We start from the raw sequence: 20,666 nt of genomic DNA, 5'->3' as shown, positions 1-20,666 counted from the left end.
TTGACATGCTGATGTGATGAAGCTTATATATTTTTCCTTTCCTGCATAAAAAAAAAAGTTAAAGTTTTCATCATTAATCGCTTAATCTAGGAGAAAAAAAAAGTTAATTTCGTTTCATTATAACCAAACTACCTTCACCAAAATGACCATATTTTCCTTCATGGCAAAGTTCAATGAATGCCCTTAGAACAAATAATTCCCATTGATCTTGTAAATATTGACAAGAGCTTCTTCAAAATAAGTACTTATTTGGTTAGAATATATTAAACGCATTGGAATATCAAATCATATATACGTTAAGACTTTCATCTGTCTAAAATAGATTTATTGTATATCCAAATTTATTATACGATTAGTGTAAGAATTTTTACACCAACACATAACTTCAAATTGTTTGTGCATGACGGTTGAAATAGTTAGGATAGATTAAAGCCAATTTTTAATTATGTTCAAATAATTTAGTCTTAGCGTGTCTCTTAAATTAATATAAATAAGTTTTACTTTGATCTAGTATCTATCAAAATAAAAAAAAAAATTGGACAAAAAGCAAACTCAACTCATATTATTAAATAAAAATCGTTCAATACAAGGAGGACTCAAATAAAACACCATGCGTCGAGATCAAGAATTGACCGCCCGTGCTAGGCTATAAGCAACACAATTAACTTGACGCTTTACAAAATTGACCTCAAAGTCATTACGGAAAATAAGAAGATTCTTAATACTAGCATTGATCAAACTAAATTCAGATTTACCATGTGAAGGAGCGTGAATAGCTTGAACCACCAATTACGAGTCACTTTAAAAAATGATATGATTCAAGTCTAACTGGATTACTCCTCGAATAGCTTTCTTCAACGCCAACGCCTCTGCTTCAACAATGGAAAATCGCCCATGGTCCCACGATGTACCAGCCACCCGAAAACCCCCACCATAGTCTCTAACACACCATCCTCTATTGGTCGTGCCAAGTTGTTCATTAAACCCTGATCCACGTTACATTTCAACCAACCCGGTTATGGAGGTTACCAAGCACTTTGATGATGGATTCTAATCATGTCATCCCCATGAGGATCTTGGGAAAAAAACCAATCCTTCCACAAATGGTAACCATGCGCACCTAGGTGATTAACGTCCATTTTTTCTTCTTTCCAGATCCAATTGTTCCTGTTATTCCATAACATCAAACCATCACCGCCACTCTCCCTGCTACTTTGGAGTCTTCCTTACTACATATATCTTGGATCATTTTCCACGCCTTGTTCATAGTGGCAAGCTGCGACTTGATAACATGTTCAAGCCCTGCAACATTCCAATAATTATTCGTTACTGTACAACAAAAGAAAATGTGTCATTCATCCTCCACTTCAGCATTATGTAACGCCCCAAATTCTAAACTAATTATTTTAGCGTGATGCTTAGCTGTATTGATGAATTTTGGTGTATTTTAGAATAATTAGAATAATGAGTGGAATTATTTTAATTAGTAAAATAAAACAATATCAGTGTTAGAGATATTAAGGGCAAGAGCGGTCAATTATGAAGAGTAATTGAGGGCAATATGGGAAGACCATAGTAGGGGTCTTAGGGGTAAAAAGAGAAAAGAGAAAAGAGGGAATCATTCTGCACGATTAAAGTTTTGAGAAGAGGCAGAAGGAGAGAGCTAGGGCACGAAGAACATGGAGGGATACGCATATAGAACGCGAAGAGAAATAGAATCCAACCGTGAATCGAGGTAAGGGGGGACTCTTCTGGTTAATTTCTATTATGTGATTATAGGTAATAGAATAGATTGATATGTGATTCGATTCGATTGAATATATTGGGATTGGGATTGTTGGATTTGGGGAGATCGATGATATTGCATGAAATTATGATTGGAAAATGTGTTTTAATGATGCTTGATGATGTGTGATAATGTCTACTATGTTTTTATACCTTTATATGACGTTGGGAATGCATTTGGGGTGAAAGGAGTGCGAAATCGCAGGTCTGTCGCAGAATAGCGAATTGCTGAAATCGCAGGTCCGCTGAGCGGAGGGGGTCCGCTGAGCGGAGGTTCCAACATAGTTCGCTTCTGCCTGGTCTCGCTGGTGCTCCGCTGAGCGGACCTTGCTGGGCAGAACATTTTCCAAACTTAGAAATAGCGTATCTTTTGATCCGTGTATCCTTTCTTAGTGTCGTTTGGGGCGTTGTGAAGCAAATTAAATATTTTATATGATGAATTAGTGAGATGGGTGGTGACCCGAATTATTTTTAAAAGATTATTTAATTGCTTCGGTGATATACATTGTTGGTATGTGGAATTGTGTAAACATGACAATGTTTAGTGTGATGGTGAATTAACCGTTATTATTATTAATGTGATGATTATATGTTATATGTGGACATGTATGATTGAATGTAACATTGTGTGCATATATTTTGAATGTGACAATGTGTGGATGCGGTGATAGATTTGTTGTGACTATTATCATGATTTTTGTGATAATATGACGGTGATGATTGAATGATATATTTGATGTAAATATATGTGAATAATTGAATGATTGTGCAGCGTGTACATACTTATTCGGTGATGAAAATGGTGAGTTATGATGAGACGATGTGGTGCATCGGATCGGTGATGTTTTTAAGTATGGTATATGTGTACATTCATTCATATGCATTTGATGATGGATCCCGGTGATGTTTGGATCGTTGGTGGACATATTTCCCATTGTGTGGAGATTGTGTCGGTGGGCCGTATCTCGATGAGGCGTAGATCGGTTAGGTGGATTGATTCCACGGTTTATTGGTACCACATGCATAGTGTCGGTTGTGTCATATGCATTTTGTCATAACATGATTGTATGGATTTATGTGTTCTGTGTTATAATCTATCATTGTGTGAATTGATGAATAATAGATGCGAATCTGAATATATGACAAATTGGGTGAATGATATATTATGATGTTTTGTTGCTTATGAATGCATAACATTGATTAATTGAGAATGAGACTCACCCTTACTTGTTGACATTTTTCAGATTTGAGAAGTAGCGGCATTAGTGCTTGGTGAGGATGACTCATAGAGTTTATCCGTTTATGTTGGGCCGTGTCGGTCATGCTCTGATCTGTAACACTCGGGAACGATAGTTATAGAGTTTTATGAAATTAATCTACTTTATTGATGTTGGATTATGATTCCATTGGATGTATTTGATAATGTTTCTTATTCCACTGTGATAAACATAATTACGATTTGGTGAACCGTTTCCTAATGAAGCATGACTTTGACCTTAGTTGATTTATTTATTTTAAATAATTGTGGCACCCTTGTGCATATGTTTTTACTCTGATTATTTATTTAATTTCCGCGGGGTTTAGAAGGGTGTTACAATAGTGGTATCAGAGCAGGTCAGTCCGTCCGGCCAATTGTCGAGTCAGTTGAGTTGCACGACAGTTGAATATCGTCGGCGTATTATCCCTTGGTACGCGACATGTGAGTGAATCACTGTCGGTACTTGTTTGTTTGTTGCGGGAGTTGGTTTGAAACAAGTGGGGGAGAAGCTTCGCTTCTCGGTTATGTTTCAGTTGTAAGATGATTGATTCAGTAGGCTGTTGTTGGCAACAGTGCAAGCGTTGTTGGAGTTGTTGTTTTTTTGAATCGAAGGTGACTTGAAATTAGGAAGTTACAATGTATCAGCTCTGCTGATGGGCTGCGAAGTTGTCAATTGAGTAGCCTTGCGTCTCGGAAGAGGTTCAGCTGCAGGTTTGCAAAGCGGATTGATGTCGTAATGTTTCAGAAATCGCACTTCGGCGATGGAATGTGTTGCTCAAGTTATAAGAATTTTTGGAAGTGAAGAGATATGATAAGGGGCTGTTTGGAATGTGATCGAGTTGAAGAGAATGAGTTTTGGAGTGAGATTTTCGTAAGCAAAACGCAGGAAAATTGTTGAATAGCTGCAGAGTTTCGAAAATTCATAACTGGAGTTCTGGACATCCGATTTGAGTTCCGTTTGAAACGTCGGAAAGCTAATGAGATGAACTTTGTTATAAAAATGGTTGCAGCAGCTGTAACATATTTAATTGTGACAGGATATTGTTGGAAAGAGGTGAAGTTGCGGTTACACTTGTTCTTAGAACTAGACTTGTTTGTTGGTACTGCACGGGATGTTAGTGTCAGAGTTGAACGAACGGAAGAAATAATCGAAAGGTTTGTCCCTTGGACATGTTGTTAGTATGTAGAAGTTGGTTCAAGGTGATCTTAATGGTAAGAGTGCAAACGTTATTGAAGCAATGTTGTTGCGAACCGGTGAGAGTATGGACTCATGAATTTGTATCAGTCGAGTTTGAGATGTGCGTAGATTATGGACGGTGAATTGATTGAGAATGAGGAATTATTCCAATGTAAATGATAGTGGATGGATTAATTATGTAGATGGTATGTCTTGAGTATAGTTGGTTATAGTCGGGTGATTTTCGTAGTTGGATGAAAAGAAAGGATGTTGGTAGATCTTGGGAGCAAACGAGAGAGATGGAACTTATGTTCATCAATCTCAAATTCTGATTTTTGCAATTATGGAGCAGCTGTCAGAAAAAGGGGCATAACTTTTTACTTGTGATTCAGATTGAAGCGATTCTAGACTTTTTGGAAAGCTTACAAAATTTCCTATAGTTTGCATATAAGATTGGTTATTAGGAAGTTTGTAAAGAGGGAGAAAAGTGCGTTTTAACATTTGGGTATGATGCTTACTTTTTTGAAAATTCTGCATATGAGAATTATGAACCAGTCCCATTGAAAGGATGATAACTTTTGCCCGTAACTCGTATTTGAACAATTCTTGATGTTCTGGAATCTACACGAATTTCCCTTCATTTTGGAATATAATTTTGTACTTAGGAGGTCTATATTGGAAGAGAAAATTGTGTTTATAGTTGGGTGATTCTTGCTAAAATTGGAAAAGGTGAAGAAGAATGTAAAATATTGATGAAACATTGGTATTTGTAGGAATGCGACAGTATCGAAAAATGCATAGAGATGCAATTTATGTTGAATGAGAATGATTATAGTGACGACGTTATGAAATGGTAATGTTGAGAGGAGAATGAATTCAAGAGAGATCGCGATAATAATGTTGAGTTGTGAATTGAATGAGGCCAGGTGTGAAACTAGGTGGATAATAAAGGTTATGAGAATAAAAGAAAGACGATTGGTTGGATAGCGATGTTTAAATTCTTAACCTGGATAAAAATTGCAATTGTAGCGAACCGAATCGGATTGTACATGATGTAGTAGCAATTCCCGATGTTAGAAGAATGTTTAATTGATAATTGTGTGGTGCTACGAGCGTGTATAAGAATGTGTATTGGATTTGGAATGTTTTTTTTTATCATTGGTGAGGTTGGAATTTAGGAAACTAAGAAGACTTTGGTAGGCCTTAGAGAATGGGCGGGACATTATGCTTACAGACTTGGGCACAAGTTGAAGTACGCTATTGTCGTTGGGTAATGATTATCTATGCCACTGTTATGGTTACCGACTATCTATTGGCAAATTGAGGAACTGATCACCCTTAATCTATTGTTGATAGTAGACGGAATCATAATTGATGGATAGATGCGTCATGACAACTAGTATAGTATGTACGTTGAATTGGTTGAAGTCAAGCCGAGCGCTTGAGTATTATTTGATTTGTCAATGGTCGCTTTTAAAAGAATTATGTGCGTTTTTATACGATGTGTTAGGGGTAGCCTTATGGAGTGAATCCTATATTGTGGAATCCATTGTGAATTGTGGCCTTTTGGCGAATAAATGCATTGTCTAAATTAAAGGTAAATGCATGTTAATTGTGAATGAGTTCGTTGCAGTTGGCGTAATGGACGTAATGGTATGAGATGAATGCATGAATATATATTATGAATATGTATGCATTCCAAGAGTGTCTTGAGTCATTTTGCATGTGAAGCATCATGATGTACATTCTTGTGTTGTGTGATTCTAATGAGAATCTGTTGTAACATCGTGTGCCCATGTGGGGTGTGAGCGATGATTACAAACGATTGTGTGCCTATGAGAGGTGTGAGCAATCCATAAACATTGTGTGCCCGTGTGGGGTGTGAGCAATGGGTGAACATCGTATGCTCGACGGTGAGTTACATTAAGTAACGAACGATGGTTCCAATAAGTTCCTCAGTGAACTTGAGATGATTGAGTCGGTACCACATTGCATTGCATAGGGTTGTGAGTCGGCCTCTATGTTTTGCATTTATCATCTTTGTATTCGTGCATTGATGAATGAACACGAATATGTATGTATATGTTGAATGTTCCGAAGTGTTGTCTTACGGATCTAAGTTTGAAGTATTCGGTAACTACGAGAGCGTAGAATACCTGTTGGAACAGAACTTTCGAAGAGTTAAGTCGAAATTTATTACGTCGGTTTTGGTGATTGAAAGTTGGAGTAAACTTGGCGGAGTGGATACTTTACAAGTAATCAGAGTGCGCAACGAATGCATGGTGTAGTGCAGTTGCTCATACGTGAGTAAAAGTGATGTTGGTAGGTTGGTTGCGTTGATGTCGTGTTTAAGTTGTGTGTTCTTATGTTGTTGTGTTCTATATCTTAAACCGGAGAATTCCTAAGTTGGTTACTCTTTGTGTTGTGATGTTAAGTTATGAAATGTGTTACTTGAGTGACATGTGTGTTGTTTTCGCCATTGATGTTATGAATTGTTGTATCATACATGGGTTGCCTTTCGGAGATGATAGTTGATTAGTCGGATGGAATAAGTAGTTGGAGTAGTTGAATCGGATAAATTTTCGAGGACAAAAATATTCTAAGTGGGGGAGAGTTGTAACGCCCCAAATTCTAAACTAATTATTTTAGCGTGATGCTTAGCTGTATTGATGAATTTTGGTGTATTTTAGAATAATTAGAATAATGAGTGGAATTATTTTAATTAGTAAAATAAAACAATATCAGTGTTAGAGATATTAAGGGCAAGAGCGGTCAATTATGAAGAGTAATTGAGGGCAATATGGGAAGACCATATTAGGGGTCTTAGGGGTAAAAAGAGAAAAGAGAAAAGAGGGAATCATTCTGCACGATTAAAGTTTTGAGGAGAGGCAGAAGGAGAGAGCTAGGGCACGAAGAACATGGAGGGATACGCATAGAGAACGCGAAGAGAAATAGAATCCAACCGTGAATCGAGGTAAGGGGGGACTCTTCTGGTTAATTTCTATTATGTGATTATAGGTAATAGAATAGATTGATATGTGATTCGATTCGATTAAATATATTGGGATTGGGATTGTTGGATTTGGGGAGATCGATGATATTGCATGAAATCATGATTGGAAAATGTGTTTTAATGATGCTTGATGATGTGTGATAATGTCTACTATGTTTTTATACCTTTATATGACGTTGGGAATGCATTTGGGGTGAAAGGAGTGTGAAATCGCAGGTCTGTCGCAGAATAGCGAATTGTTGAAATCGCAGGTCCGCTGAGCGGAGGGGGTCCGCTGAGCGGAGGTTCCAACATAGTTCGCTTCTGCCTGGTCCCGCTGGTGCTCCGCTGAGCGGACCTTGCTGGGCATAACATTTTCCAAACTTAGAAATAGCGTATCTTTTGATCCGTGTATCCTTTCTTAGTGTCGTTTGGGGCGTTGTGAAGCAAATTAAATATTTTATATGATGAATTGGTGAGATGGGTGGTGACCCGAATTATTTTTAAAAGATTATTTAATTGCTTCGGTGATATACATTGTTGGTATGTGGAATTGTGTAAACATGACAATTTTTAGTGTGATGGTGAATTAACCGTTATTATTATTAATGTGATGATTATATGTTATATGTGGACATGTATGATTGAATGTAACATTGTGTGCATATATTTTGAATGTGACAATGTGTGGATGCGGTGATAGATTTGTTGTGACTATTATCATGATTTTTGTGATAATATGACGGTGATGATTGAATGATATATTTGATGTAAATATATGTGAATAATTGAATGATTGTGCAGCGTGTACATACTTATTCGGTGATGAAAATGGTGAGTTATGATGAGACGATGTGGTGCATCGGATCGGTGATGTTTTTAAGTATGGTATATGTGTACATTCATTCATATGCATTTGATGATGGATCCCGGTGATGTTTGGATCGTTGGTGGACATATTTCCCATTGTGTGGAGATTGTGTCGGTGGGCCGTATCTCGATGAGGCGTAGATCGGTTAGGTGGATTGATTCCACGGTTTATTGGTACCACATGCATAGTGTCGGTTGTGTCATATGCATTTTGTCATAACATGATTGTATGGATTTATGTGTTCTGTGTTATAATCTATCATTGTGTGAATTGATGAATAATAGATGCGAATCTGAATATATGACAAATTGGGTGAATGATATATTATGATGTTTTGTTGCTTATGAATGCATAACATTGATTAATTGAGAATGAGACTCACCCTTACTTGTTGACATTTTTCAGATTTGAGAAGTAGCGGCATTAGTGCTTGGTGAGGATGACTCATAGAGTTTATCCGTTTATGTTGGGTCGTGTCGGTCATGCTCTGATCTGTAACACTCGGGAATGATAGTTATAGAGTTTTATGAAATTAATCTACTTTATTGATGTTGGATTATGATTCCATTGGATGTATTTGATAATGTTTCTTATTCCGCTGTGATAAACATAATTACGATTTGGTGAACCGTTTCCTAATGAAGCATGACTTTGACCTTAGTTGTGTGGTGTCGTTTTTTTTTACCTCCCCGTTTCACTTGGGAGGACGGCACGCTAGACCCTTCACGCGAAATTTGGAAGGAGAATGCGCCCGTGGTGGGATGAATTTTATTTCAGTTCTTCCTACGATATCACACGAACTTTCTTATTTGTCCTACGAGTAGGAAAGGGAAAAAAAGATCTCAACTAAACCCTAGGAGTTTGCTAAGTGTGGGGATTTCACCTAGACTAGAAATTCTGGAGTCCGGGGGGTCGGTTATACATAGGGAAGTGTTTAAACACCCTACATATCTGTAGTACTCTACAGGAACCTTCTCTGTGTCATTTGTGATTGTGTTTGCTGCTAATGATTGGGAAAGTTTCTCCTTTGTGTTAGGAGAAGGAATTGATTTGATTAAAGAAAGACAGACAGACAGACTGACTGACTATTTTTGGTATTTTATTAGCTCGCTGAGATTCCTTGTGAACCTCATGCCTACATATCCCTAGTGGAAGTCAGAGCTTAATGTAGTTCGGGGAACTAACTAGGGAGATTAATTGTTTTTGGTGCCTTGCTTGAAGCTCAAGGTTGAAGCTTGGAATTAAATCTCTGTTTACAGTAAAGAGACATGAAATCATCTTTACAGAGAGGTATTTATACTATTCTACCACAAACATTTAAAAGTGACAGAAAAGCTAAAAAATGATGTTTCATTAAGAGGGGAGTCTACTTGGTTGATCAAGTATGACAGCCATCGTGCCTCTAAAATGAAAGAAAGATGCTCATCCAAATTAGGGAAAGTGTACAAGTCTGGGGATGTGCCAGAGCGTGTCTTTCAGAGTCCTAAATGGGAGACTTTGAATGAAATTGAAATTGAAATGTTTGTTTGTTTGAATGTGGTAGAGTAGTAAAAATATCTCTCTATAGAGATAAGCTATGTCTATCTACTGTATAAAAGATTTGAATTTAGCTGGCTTGTATGAGGCCCAAGCTTGAGGCTTTTTGATTGATTAATTAATTATTATTGACTCTGGGAGATGACTCCATTGGGGATTAATTACAGGGTATTTTTGTGTTCTGTACAAAGCCCAGAATTGAGGCTGACTCTACTTAGGGAGACTCTATTTGTGTGCCTTGTACAAAGCCCAAGGTTGTGGCTAACTGTTGAGGATAATTGAATTTTTTAAGACTATGAATGACTCTATTTTATGTGCCTTGTACAAAGCCCAAGGTTGTGGCTGACTGTTGCTAGGGAAAACATTATTTTCTGCCTTGTACAAAGCCCAAGGTTGTGGCGGACTCTTAAATGAATTAAGTATGGATGACTATATGGGGAAAGATCCTAAGTGTTAGGAATCTTTGACACATGAAAAATATGGTTTATCTGCCTTGTACAAAGCCCAAGGTTGTGGCTACTGAGTGATGAAGAACTCACTGGGGAGACTCTATTATCTGCCTTGTACAAAGCCCAAGGTTGAGGCTGACTCTTGACAGGGGAGTTTTATTGTTTGGGTGCCTTGTATGAAGCCCAAGGTTGAGGCTAACTGTTTTTGTTGGTTTTGACTCTATTGAGGAGATTTTATTTATTAAAAGATTGTTTTTCTTTGGAAGCTAACCCTTTCTAGGGATTTTGACTCAGCTGGAGAAATTATTTGGTAAAAGACTGACTTTATCATGTTTTTTGGAGGCTGACCCTTTCCAGGGGTTTTGACTCTTTTTGGGGAAATTATCTCCTAAGAGAATGAAATTATTTATTAATTGACTTTGGAGGCTAACCCTTTCCAGGGATTTTTATTGAAATGAAAGAATGTGTGGAAGCTAACCCTTTCCAGGGATTTATTGAAATGGAGGTTGATTTTAATTGACTTTGGAGGCTAACCCTTTCCAGGGGTTTATTGAAATGGAGGTTGATTTTAATTGACTTTGGAGGCTAACCCTTTCCAGGGGTTTTGTTGAAAATGAATGGCAGAAAGATTATCTAATGGAGACTTCTTGTTTAAAGCCCAAGATGAAGGCTGACTCAATGCTGAGGATGACCCAAAGCATGGATCCTAGACTCTGCTAAGGAAGATTGATGAAGATAAGGGTGACAGAGACTGTCCACGTCTCTCATTCCAAAAGGTGTACTCAATGCAAAATTGAGACAAACTTAGCTTGTTTAAAGTCTGGTTTAAATTGGAAGAAACTCACCAGGGTAGGCTAAAAGGTGGCTAAAGACCTGTTCCTATGTTTATAAGAAACCTGATGGGTCCTTGTATACAAGCTCAAGAGGAAGCTGGAAATGCTTTTAAGAAGCCTGTGGGTCCTTGTACAAAGCCCAAGAGGAGGCTAATCGAGGGTCCTTATTATAGCACAAGAGAAAGCTATGTGGTTTTGAACTTATTTTGGCTCTAAGCAAATGGGTAAGAGGTTTCACCGAGAATAATTCCTCTTTGGGTGGATGTGTCCTATTTATTTGGATTCTAAGGTTTTTGCCAAGATGTTTCACCGGGAATAATTCATCTTGGGGGTTTGAACTACAGATCTCTAATTAGGAAAGAGCCTTCACCGGGAAGACATTCTCAATCCTAGGTCATATTCCTATAATATATATATATAGTTTAACTGTCCTAAGGTTTATACTCAAACGTAGTTCTAAACTAATATATGCACAATTTATATTTGACAGTAATTTAAATAAAGACTGTAAATTGAAAGCTTGTAAAGCCTAACCTGGATGGAGTGGAGGCCATTGAAGAAGTATGTACAGAGCCTCAACAGTAATTTTTGTTGTTTTGTTGATAACAGTTAAATATATATGATAAACAGTTAAGGGTTTTTGAAAACAGAAGAAGTGAAGATGGACAAAGGTCACATAGGTATCTGAAGAGTTTCACCGGGAATAATGCCCTTCAAATACCAGAAGAATGTTTTGAAAACAGAAAGAAGATTTTGAAAATACAGTTTTGAAAACAAGCTAAGAAGAGAAGGTTTTTGGGACTTACACTCTATTAGAGGCCCAGTACTTTACAGTACTGGTTATGAGAGCAATTTGAAAATGATTTTGAATGATACAAGGTTTTGTTGTTTGAAAACCCTAATCATTTGATTTATTCGGAGATTGAAAACAGTTTTGAAAATTGACAAAAGTCAACTTAATTAGGGTAAAAATAAAGACTTTTTAACTAATTAAGACCTAAACAATTAGGGTTTTATCATAAAATTATTTACAAAGTGATTAGGTTAAAATAAAGTGATAATATATATATAAAGTATTTAAGAAAACACTTAAAAACATACTATTTTAAACCTAATTAAAATTCAAGAAATAAATAATATTTTTATGATTTTTTTGATTATTCACAAAATAGGTATATTAAATGATAAGTGTGTGAAAAATGAAGTGAGAATAAATTAATTTGATAGGTTAAATAGATATGTGAAGTTTGTGAGAAAATGAAAGAAATTGTGTGTTAAAAAAATAGTTTTGGCCCTTGGAGGGTTTGAACCCACGCCCTCTAGGTCACACACTCAAAAAAAACACCACTGAGCCAACGCGCGTGTGGTGATAGCAACTTGCATTCATTTGGTTATGTTTCAAAACAACTAGTAAATCATTGAAAAATAAAAGAATCAAAAAGTCTGGGGCGAGGGGGATTCGAACCCCAGACTTGAGGCATGATGAGACTAAGGGCGTATGGGAGGCCACTAGGGCAAGTTTGTTCAGTCGTTTAAGGAACGCATACCATTCAAAATAAAATAAACTTTGGCCCCAGATTCAAATTTTGCGCGCCATGGCCATAGTCATCTTCTTCCTCGAGCTCAAAGATTTTCAAAATCCTAACTCTCTGGTTTCTCAACTAAATGACATGATGTAAACATCAATCTTGTTCTAAATTTCCTCACGAATCCAGATATGTAACTAACATTTATTTATATGAACTATAGCTACCTAATTTCTCAGAAAACTCTAAGAACATATAAACCCTAAATTTGAAATTAAATGACAAACAAGATGAATAAATGCAAGATGATAGAGGGTTTTCAATCCTCTGATGATGCTAAACAAGATAGAATCGAGCTTTACCACAAAGAGTGCTTAAATTAAAGAGGTGGAGTTCAGAAACTTACCTCTGAAAATGGAGGTCGTGAGGATGATAGAGAGCACCTGGGCTTGAATGAATGATCTCAATAGCTTCCCTGAGACTCAATGATGCTAACTGAATGCTTATTGGAGCTTGAATCCTCCTGAATTGCTCTATGGACCTCCCTCGATTTCAGCTTCAAGTGAACATGGAGGCTGTTGAATTTGGAGTTACAGATGAGCTGCAGCCATCTGGTTAGCTTCACTATGACCTGAGGAGTGTGCCTGGATGATTGGCTTGGCTCAGAACCTCCTGAATCACTCCATGGACCTCCAACTGCAAATGCTCCAAAGTGAGAGCAACAATGGTGTTCCTCCACTTACAGAAGTGATCCAGGTGCTTGGATCACCTCAAATGACCTCCCTTGAGATGTTAGAATGTTCACTTCCCAAAGATGAGCTCTGGTTTGAAGAAATCGATTCTTCTTGCCAAAGAACTTTGAAAAACAATGAACATGAGAAGAGAAAGAGAAAGCAAGGAATATGGTTGCTTTGGTGTGTTTTTTGAATGAGAATGAGGCCTCTATTTATAGGCAAATGTCTCAGTACTGATTGGGAGAGTGAGCTTGCTTAGTGAAGCAAGTTTGGTTTCTTAGCCATGAAGAAATTTCAAAGAATATCCAAGTGTGATCATTGCATTTTCGAGCCACCTCCCCTATCCATTGATTCTATCTGATCTTAGGGGACAATTCAGATGTAAAGTGAGCTCTAATTGGTTGGTGAGAAGATTCCTTGGGTGATTCATCAATTTGCCATAAATTCTCAAAAGTAATCATTACATAATCACATGTTCTTGTTTTAGGAATCTTCTTCAATTATCATGGCATGGTGAAAATGAATGCATGGTATTGTTTCAGACATGTTATGGGTCGTGTAGCATCCATTAGTGAAGCAAAATGCACAAAATTGCAAAGTTCCAATTTGCACATGACCTATAATTTTACTTCATGAGGCCAACTTTGAACAAGCATAACTCTTAGCTCAAATTGAATTTGGAGAAGGTTGAACACAATTTGGAAAGCCCTAAACATCTACTTCAAATCATTAGTTTATGTTTTCTTCAGAATCATTTGGGAAATTTGTGAAAAATGAGCCCAAAGTTGGATGAAAACTAGGTTAAAACACTTAGAAAAATTTCTAAGTGTTTATGACCTAAACTTCAAAATTCCCAAAACTTCATGAATGATTGATCTTTTGAAAAAAGTTCCTTTGTAAGATGTTGTTTTATTTTGCAAGATCTGCAACTTTCATGTTGGAAGTTTTTTGAGTTGTGTAGGTGAAATTTTGAGTTCTCACCATGCCTTCAAAAACCCTAATTCCCGACTTTTTGCTCCTTGATGAATTTCTTTGAATTTCTTTGGTCAAATGACTTTGACATCCATATATTGATGATATTGATCTTTGAAAGTCATTTTTTGACCAAAAACCTTAAAAGTCAATGATGATCCCACACAGTTGACTTTTCCTGACAAAGTGAATTTTTGGGCTTTTGTGTAGAAACAAGATCTTCTCCTCAAATGATTGATGTAAATGGATTATATTGAGGTAGTAGAGATTCTTGAATCATGTCTTGAGTTTTGGATCCATGCCCTGATTAAAAGTCAACTATCTTGGTGAATTAGGTCAAAAACCCTAATTGTCGACCAGAGGACAATGATGACTGTAGACTTTGAACTGAGGTGTAATGTCTAGTGGATCTTGTCATATGGGTTATTTGAAGATGATTGATGTCTTTGAATGGTCCCTTAGGGCTTTTTAGGGTTTCCCAAAGGTGATCCCTGATTTTAGTCCTTGATAGGCTCCAAACCCTAGTCTGTTGATCTGAGTAATTCTGTACTTAGATGACTGGGTGTCTAATCAATCATAGGTGAAATAATGAAGCTTTTGAGTCTTATGATTGTATTAGAGACTAATCCCTCTATTGATTGATCCTTTGCCTGAGTTTTCTTGTCTTTGAATACCCTCGATTGAATGTCAGGCTGTCCTGGGTACTTACTTTGACTTGATGAAAATCCTGAAGATATGTCATCTCAGGGGGGTCAAAAATTAGGGTATGACAAGGAGGCTATGGGAGGGACAATCCAGGGTCCTTGCATTGTAAGCCCAAGAGGAGGCTATGGGAGGGTCACTCGTTTGTACAAAGCCCAAGGGGAGGCATGGTATAGTTGGTTTGAGCTCTTAGAGCGATTTCACCGGGAAACCATACTCTATGTCCTAACCTAAACTAGGGAGATTCTTTGCACGAAGCCCAATAGGAGGCTATGGGGAACCTAGTGTTGTACTAAGTTGAACAAGCACACATATCACACATATGAACAAACATGAACAAGTATGAACAAACATGAACAGGTATGAACAATTATATATATGACAAAGTGTGTGTATATAATGGAGTTTATGAAGGAAATATACCTGTAAGCATGATCCATTTGTCTACACGGGGGCTCGGGACTTATACTCGAGGAGAGGTCCACTTGAATTTATTCAAAGCTATGTAAACAGGTATTTACAAGGGGCTTGGGACTTATACCTACATGGAGGCCCATGGTATTTTTGGGAAGATTTAAAGAAAACCTTCATTTTTGATTTGTTATTCAAAGTTAAAAAACAAACTGATCGGGGTATTGTTGCACCCCAAAATTTGCCCATCTAATCTTACTTCTAACTGGCTTAAGCTTCGTTTTCATATACATCATTTCATTAGGTCATATAACACAACATGCATGTTTAACTATTGAATTTCACGTAAGATTAAGGATCTTGGAAGTTAGGATTTCTTCATCACATAGGCTTGTCTTCAACAGAGATATCATTATTGGAATTTCATCTATGTTATTCATCAACCAGGGTATTTTCAAGTGACAAGAGTCACATCAAATTTTAGTTGGTTTCTATCTCATGACTATCATTCCTATCGTATTTCTTCACTCAAATATTGTAAGAAAGTGGTAAAGGATTGGAAAAGTGAAGTGCAGTTTCAAATGGGAAGGAACAGTACGAAAAGTTATTATTTGAAGTCAAATCTACATGAGAAGTCTATATATTCCAATTACAAAAGGCCATTACAAAATCCAAATACAAAAGAAAAGCTTATGCTAAACTATGTTCCTCTTCATGCTTCAATATATTCCAAGATCCCTGCAACCTGCAACAATTAAATATCAGCATAAATAACCATGAGATCAAACCAACAATTGGAAGCATTCTATCACTGAAGCCGAGCCAGCCCTTGCACTTGACAGTTTCAGCCGCACGAAAGCAAGAATTCCGCAGAGGAAAAAATCCAATAAGTTGCAACTTCTATCAATTAATTTGCAGCTAAAACAAAAGAATCCAGAATTCAAATGAGAAAAGCGCATCGGTTCGGCAACAAATAAGCAGTTCAGTACAAAAAACGCAACGAGTCAGAGTATTTATAAAAGTTCAGCAGGTTTATCAATCCTCAAAACCTAACAAATAAATGGAGCAAGTTCACTACCATACAATCCACAAGCTCAACAGTTTCACAATTTTCCAACACAGCCCTGTAACCATTTTATAACCTCTGACCGAATTAGTTACCCAGCAAATAACCAATTTCCAACCTGTAACTAACTTATTCTACTAACAGCTTTCAACCTAACAGAATTTTCCTAACAATCTCTAACAGAATTGTTCAGCCTATAACCACTTTAACCACCTATATATCTAACGGTTAACCATTTGTGTAATAGCTTATAACTATCCTAACAGTCCTAACCGATTTCATAACTGCCTTATAACAGAAAACTAATTTCTTAATCAAATTCAACAGAAAGGTTCAGAAGAAGGAGAACTAACCTTTCATCCCTATATAACAGAGTCAGCCTCACCATTTCACTCTCTCCACCATTTTTCAATCTTCTCCATACTCATTCATCTTCATCTTCACTCAGTATTTCTCTACACATTCTTCAACCATCTTCCACAATTCACTTCTTCTGAGTTCTCTCTACTCATTATCCATCTTCAACCCGTCCATTATCACCCTCACTTCACAGACCATTTTCTCAATCCTCCATCATCTTCATCATCAATAATCTGCAGAAACATCACAATGAGAACGACAACTCAAGAAAATGCAGTAGCGGAGAAACCGAATGAAGAGTGAAAAAAGAATCAACTCACCGTCACCTTCTCTGCGATCTTGCATCATCACAACTCTGATCTCCAATAATTCTTCAACAAGCTTCGGAGATTCTCCAATCTATGTCCACAACGATTAATCATTCATCCCTTATTCATCGCATCATCAACAAACGTTCAACAACCTCACCCTTAGAATAGAACAAACATAAGTGGATCCTGTGGAGTACCACAGACGTGAGGGGTGCTAATACCTTCCCCTTGCGTAACCGACTCCCGTACCCTATCTCTGGTCGCAAGACCTTCTCTTATCCTTATTCTAGGTTTTCTGATATTCCTTTCCCTTATGGGATAAATATATTGGTGGCGACTCTGTTGTTCATTTTCGCGAGCGTGCGACAGCTGGCGACTCTGCTGGGGATGTGATAGACCTGTGCTGGTCCATTCTTAGCGAGTCGATCCTAGCTTGTGTTTGTTTTCTTTTCTTTGGGTGTTCATTTATTGATTTATTGCTTTATTGCTTTACTGCTTTATTGCCTTATTTCTTTATGCCTTGCATATCATGACTATTTACTGCTCGCATATCATGTTTATTTTCTCGCATTCTGGACTATATTATGGGTCCCCGTGGGGGCCACATATTTTCTCTGTTTGCAGGTTGGGTGGGTTGTTTCTATGAGGTAAAAGGCCCAATACCCAGGCCAGAGTTGACACATAGGATACCTAGGATAGAGTGGATAGTCATAACGCCGATGAGATGTTAGGTCTTGTCTAGTGCGATCATGAGACCCACGCCCAGTCGAGGTTCAAATGGGGTATCATCGTTGGCATGTAGATGCAACAATGGTGGTATCTCAGGAGAACTGATAACGCTGGTTGCCATTTTGACCTACCCTGACCTAGACTACACCCGTGAGTGGGGAGGGATATACATGACAGGTACCGTTGGTGACTCGGTTTTGTTGGTGACTATTCATGTCCTGTTGGTGACTATTGGTTCTCCTGGTATTTAAAAAGGCGTCGAACCTTTGATCCTGGGACATTTGACTTATACAGAAGCTATACATCAGTTATCTATCATAATCAACGTCGAACCTCTGAATCTGGAGGTTTGACCTTATGTGACTTATGCAAAGGTTATCTATCAGAATCAACGTCGAACCTCTGAATCTGGAGGGTTCGACCACCTTTGACTTGTGCACAAGCTGTTTATCCAGAAAGCAACGTCGAACCTCTGAATCTGGAGGGTTCGACCATATCTTATTGGCCATGAGAAGTTGTTATCCAAGAAGCCTTGATCCTTGATCCTGATACATTTGCATCTTCATTAACATTTTTGCATTCATGCATGTGCATCCATGGTTACCAAGACTCTTACCACTCTTCCTCTCCATCAGATCAATCAAGACGATTCCTCCACACCGATATCTGACAAGAGCTCACAGAAGAAGAATCATGGAGAACTATGAACAAGATCAAGCTGCCATTAGAGAAGAGATGGATCAAATGAAAACTAAGGTCGATGCTATCCTGGAAGCTATCCAAGCCTTGCGAACTGAAAGGGTTCCTGCTACACAAGAGATTCCCGTTGTTGGTAACCAAGCTGCTGCTAGCCAACTTGAGGTCGTGCCACCTTCTTCTACTCCATTTGAGTTCCAAGCAAGGACTAATGCTACTCTTGGGATGCCATTCAACTTCATGACTGTTGATACCCTTGGAGCTTCAAGCCAAGGAGGGTCCATGCCCTTAACTTCTGGAGTGCCAACCACGAACGGGCCTGTTTTCCCATTTCCTACTCCACCTTCTCAAACAGAGATTCCTATTCCTGCTTTCTGTGGTACTCAGTTTGCTAATCCAGAAATGCAAACAATACCAACCGCTGAAAGAGCTCGACCCGTTGAGAAATCTGCTGAGAAGTATAAGATTCTTGAGGAAAGAATTCGAGCCATTGAAGGATTCAGTGCATATGGGATGGATGCTGAGGATATGTGTCTAGTTCCTAATCTGGTTGTCCCTCCTAAGTTCAAGACTCCCGACTTCCAGAAGTACAAGGGTTTGAGCTGTCCGAAGAGCCATATCATCATGTATTGTCGTAAGATGGCTTCTCACATCCACAATGAACCATTGCTCATCCATTGCTTTCAAGACAGCTTGTCTGGGGCATCTCTGAACTGGTATATGAATCTGGAGCGTAATAGGATCCGATCTTGGAAGGATTTGTATGATGCCTTTCTCAAGCAATATCAGTATAACATTGACATGGCACCGACTAGGTTGCAACTTCAGAATCAAGTGCAAAGGACCAATGAGACATTCAAGGAGTATGCTCAAAGGTGGAGAGAAATGGCTGCTCAAGTTAATCCACCACTTTCTGAATCTGAATTGGTTGACATGTTCATGAACACTCTTCAAGGGCATTACTATGAGAGAATGGTTGGAAGTGTTTCTTCTGGTTTCTCCGATCTGGTCAGGATTGGTGAAAGAATCGAGAATGGATTGAAGATTGGTAAGATCCAGAATCCCGCCAATGCTGCTGCTGCAAACCAATATGGGTACAAGAAACCTCAGGGTAACTTTGTCAAGAAGAAAGAAGGCGAGACCAGTGCCACCTATGCTCAAGATCAAGCTCCTCGCTATCAAGTGGCCGCCACCGCTCCTCAAGCTTATGTGGCACCTGTTGGTCAACAACCTTGGGTTCCGTATCAACAATATGTCCAACAACAAGGTTATCAGCAGAGACAAGGTCAACAGAGGCAGAATAGGCCTAAAAGGGTGTATGATCGTGTACCAATGTCCTATAGCCAACTTCTCGCCGCTTTACTTGATCAAAAACTGCTTCAATTAGCTGAAGCGAGGCCTCCTCCTAACCCTCTCCCTCCAAATTACAAGATTAATGCCAAGTGTGAATTCCACTCTGGAGGATCTGGTCACACCACTGAAGAATGCAGAGTTCTCAAGGACAGGGTTCAGGATCTGATTGATGCAAAAGAGATTACATTCGCACCTGTGGCACCTAATGTGGTCAAGAATCCCATGCCACCTCACAATGGAGCTTCCACCAGTGGACCATGAAGACTTTATGTTTGTCAGAGAACATTTCATTTGCATTAGAATAAGGCCAAGCTTGCCATTGTATAGATTTCTTTAGTATTTTCAATTGTATTACTTTTGCTGTTATCAAGTACTATCCATTGTAAGAAACTCATTCTGTTTGAATAAAATAATGTAATATACATGTTTTTCTCAAATCATTTCATCTTTGTCATTATGTTCATTGATACTTCACTCGTTTGTCTTAAGCAACTAAAAAAGGAGAATGATGAAAATCAAAAACACATGAATCACTGACTGTATGCTTTTGGAACAAAGATCCTGCTGACGATGTACAGGCATTATTTCAATTCCCAAACACTGGAGTTATAAGGGAGTGAAACCTTCGTCAACCCCTTTGAGCCTAAGGAGTAGTAGTTTCTTTTCAAAAAATACAAAACCCTCAATGTTAACCAGGGGCAGGGTAGTCTTCAGTTAATGCGACCGAGCACTCAAATTTCAGGTATTCCATCAGAGGATCAATCATATATCATATCTCACAACAAAGAAGAAGAGCATAATCCACAATGGATGTCTCCCATTCACTAAGAAGAAGGCAGTCACAACCTTTTCATCAAGTCAATCGCAAAAGTCATACAACTTGTTCCCGAACGAGACAAAAAAGA

Source organism: Vicia villosa, unplaced genomic scaffold (assembly GCF_029867415.1).
Source record: "Vicia villosa cultivar HV-30 ecotype Madison, WI unplaced genomic scaffold, Vvil1.0 ctg.000135F_1_1_3, whole genome shotgun sequence".
Taxonomy (NCBI): domain Eukaryota; kingdom Viridiplantae; phylum Streptophyta; class Magnoliopsida; order Fabales; family Fabaceae; genus Vicia; species Vicia villosa.
This window is presented reverse-complemented; position numbering follows the sequence as displayed.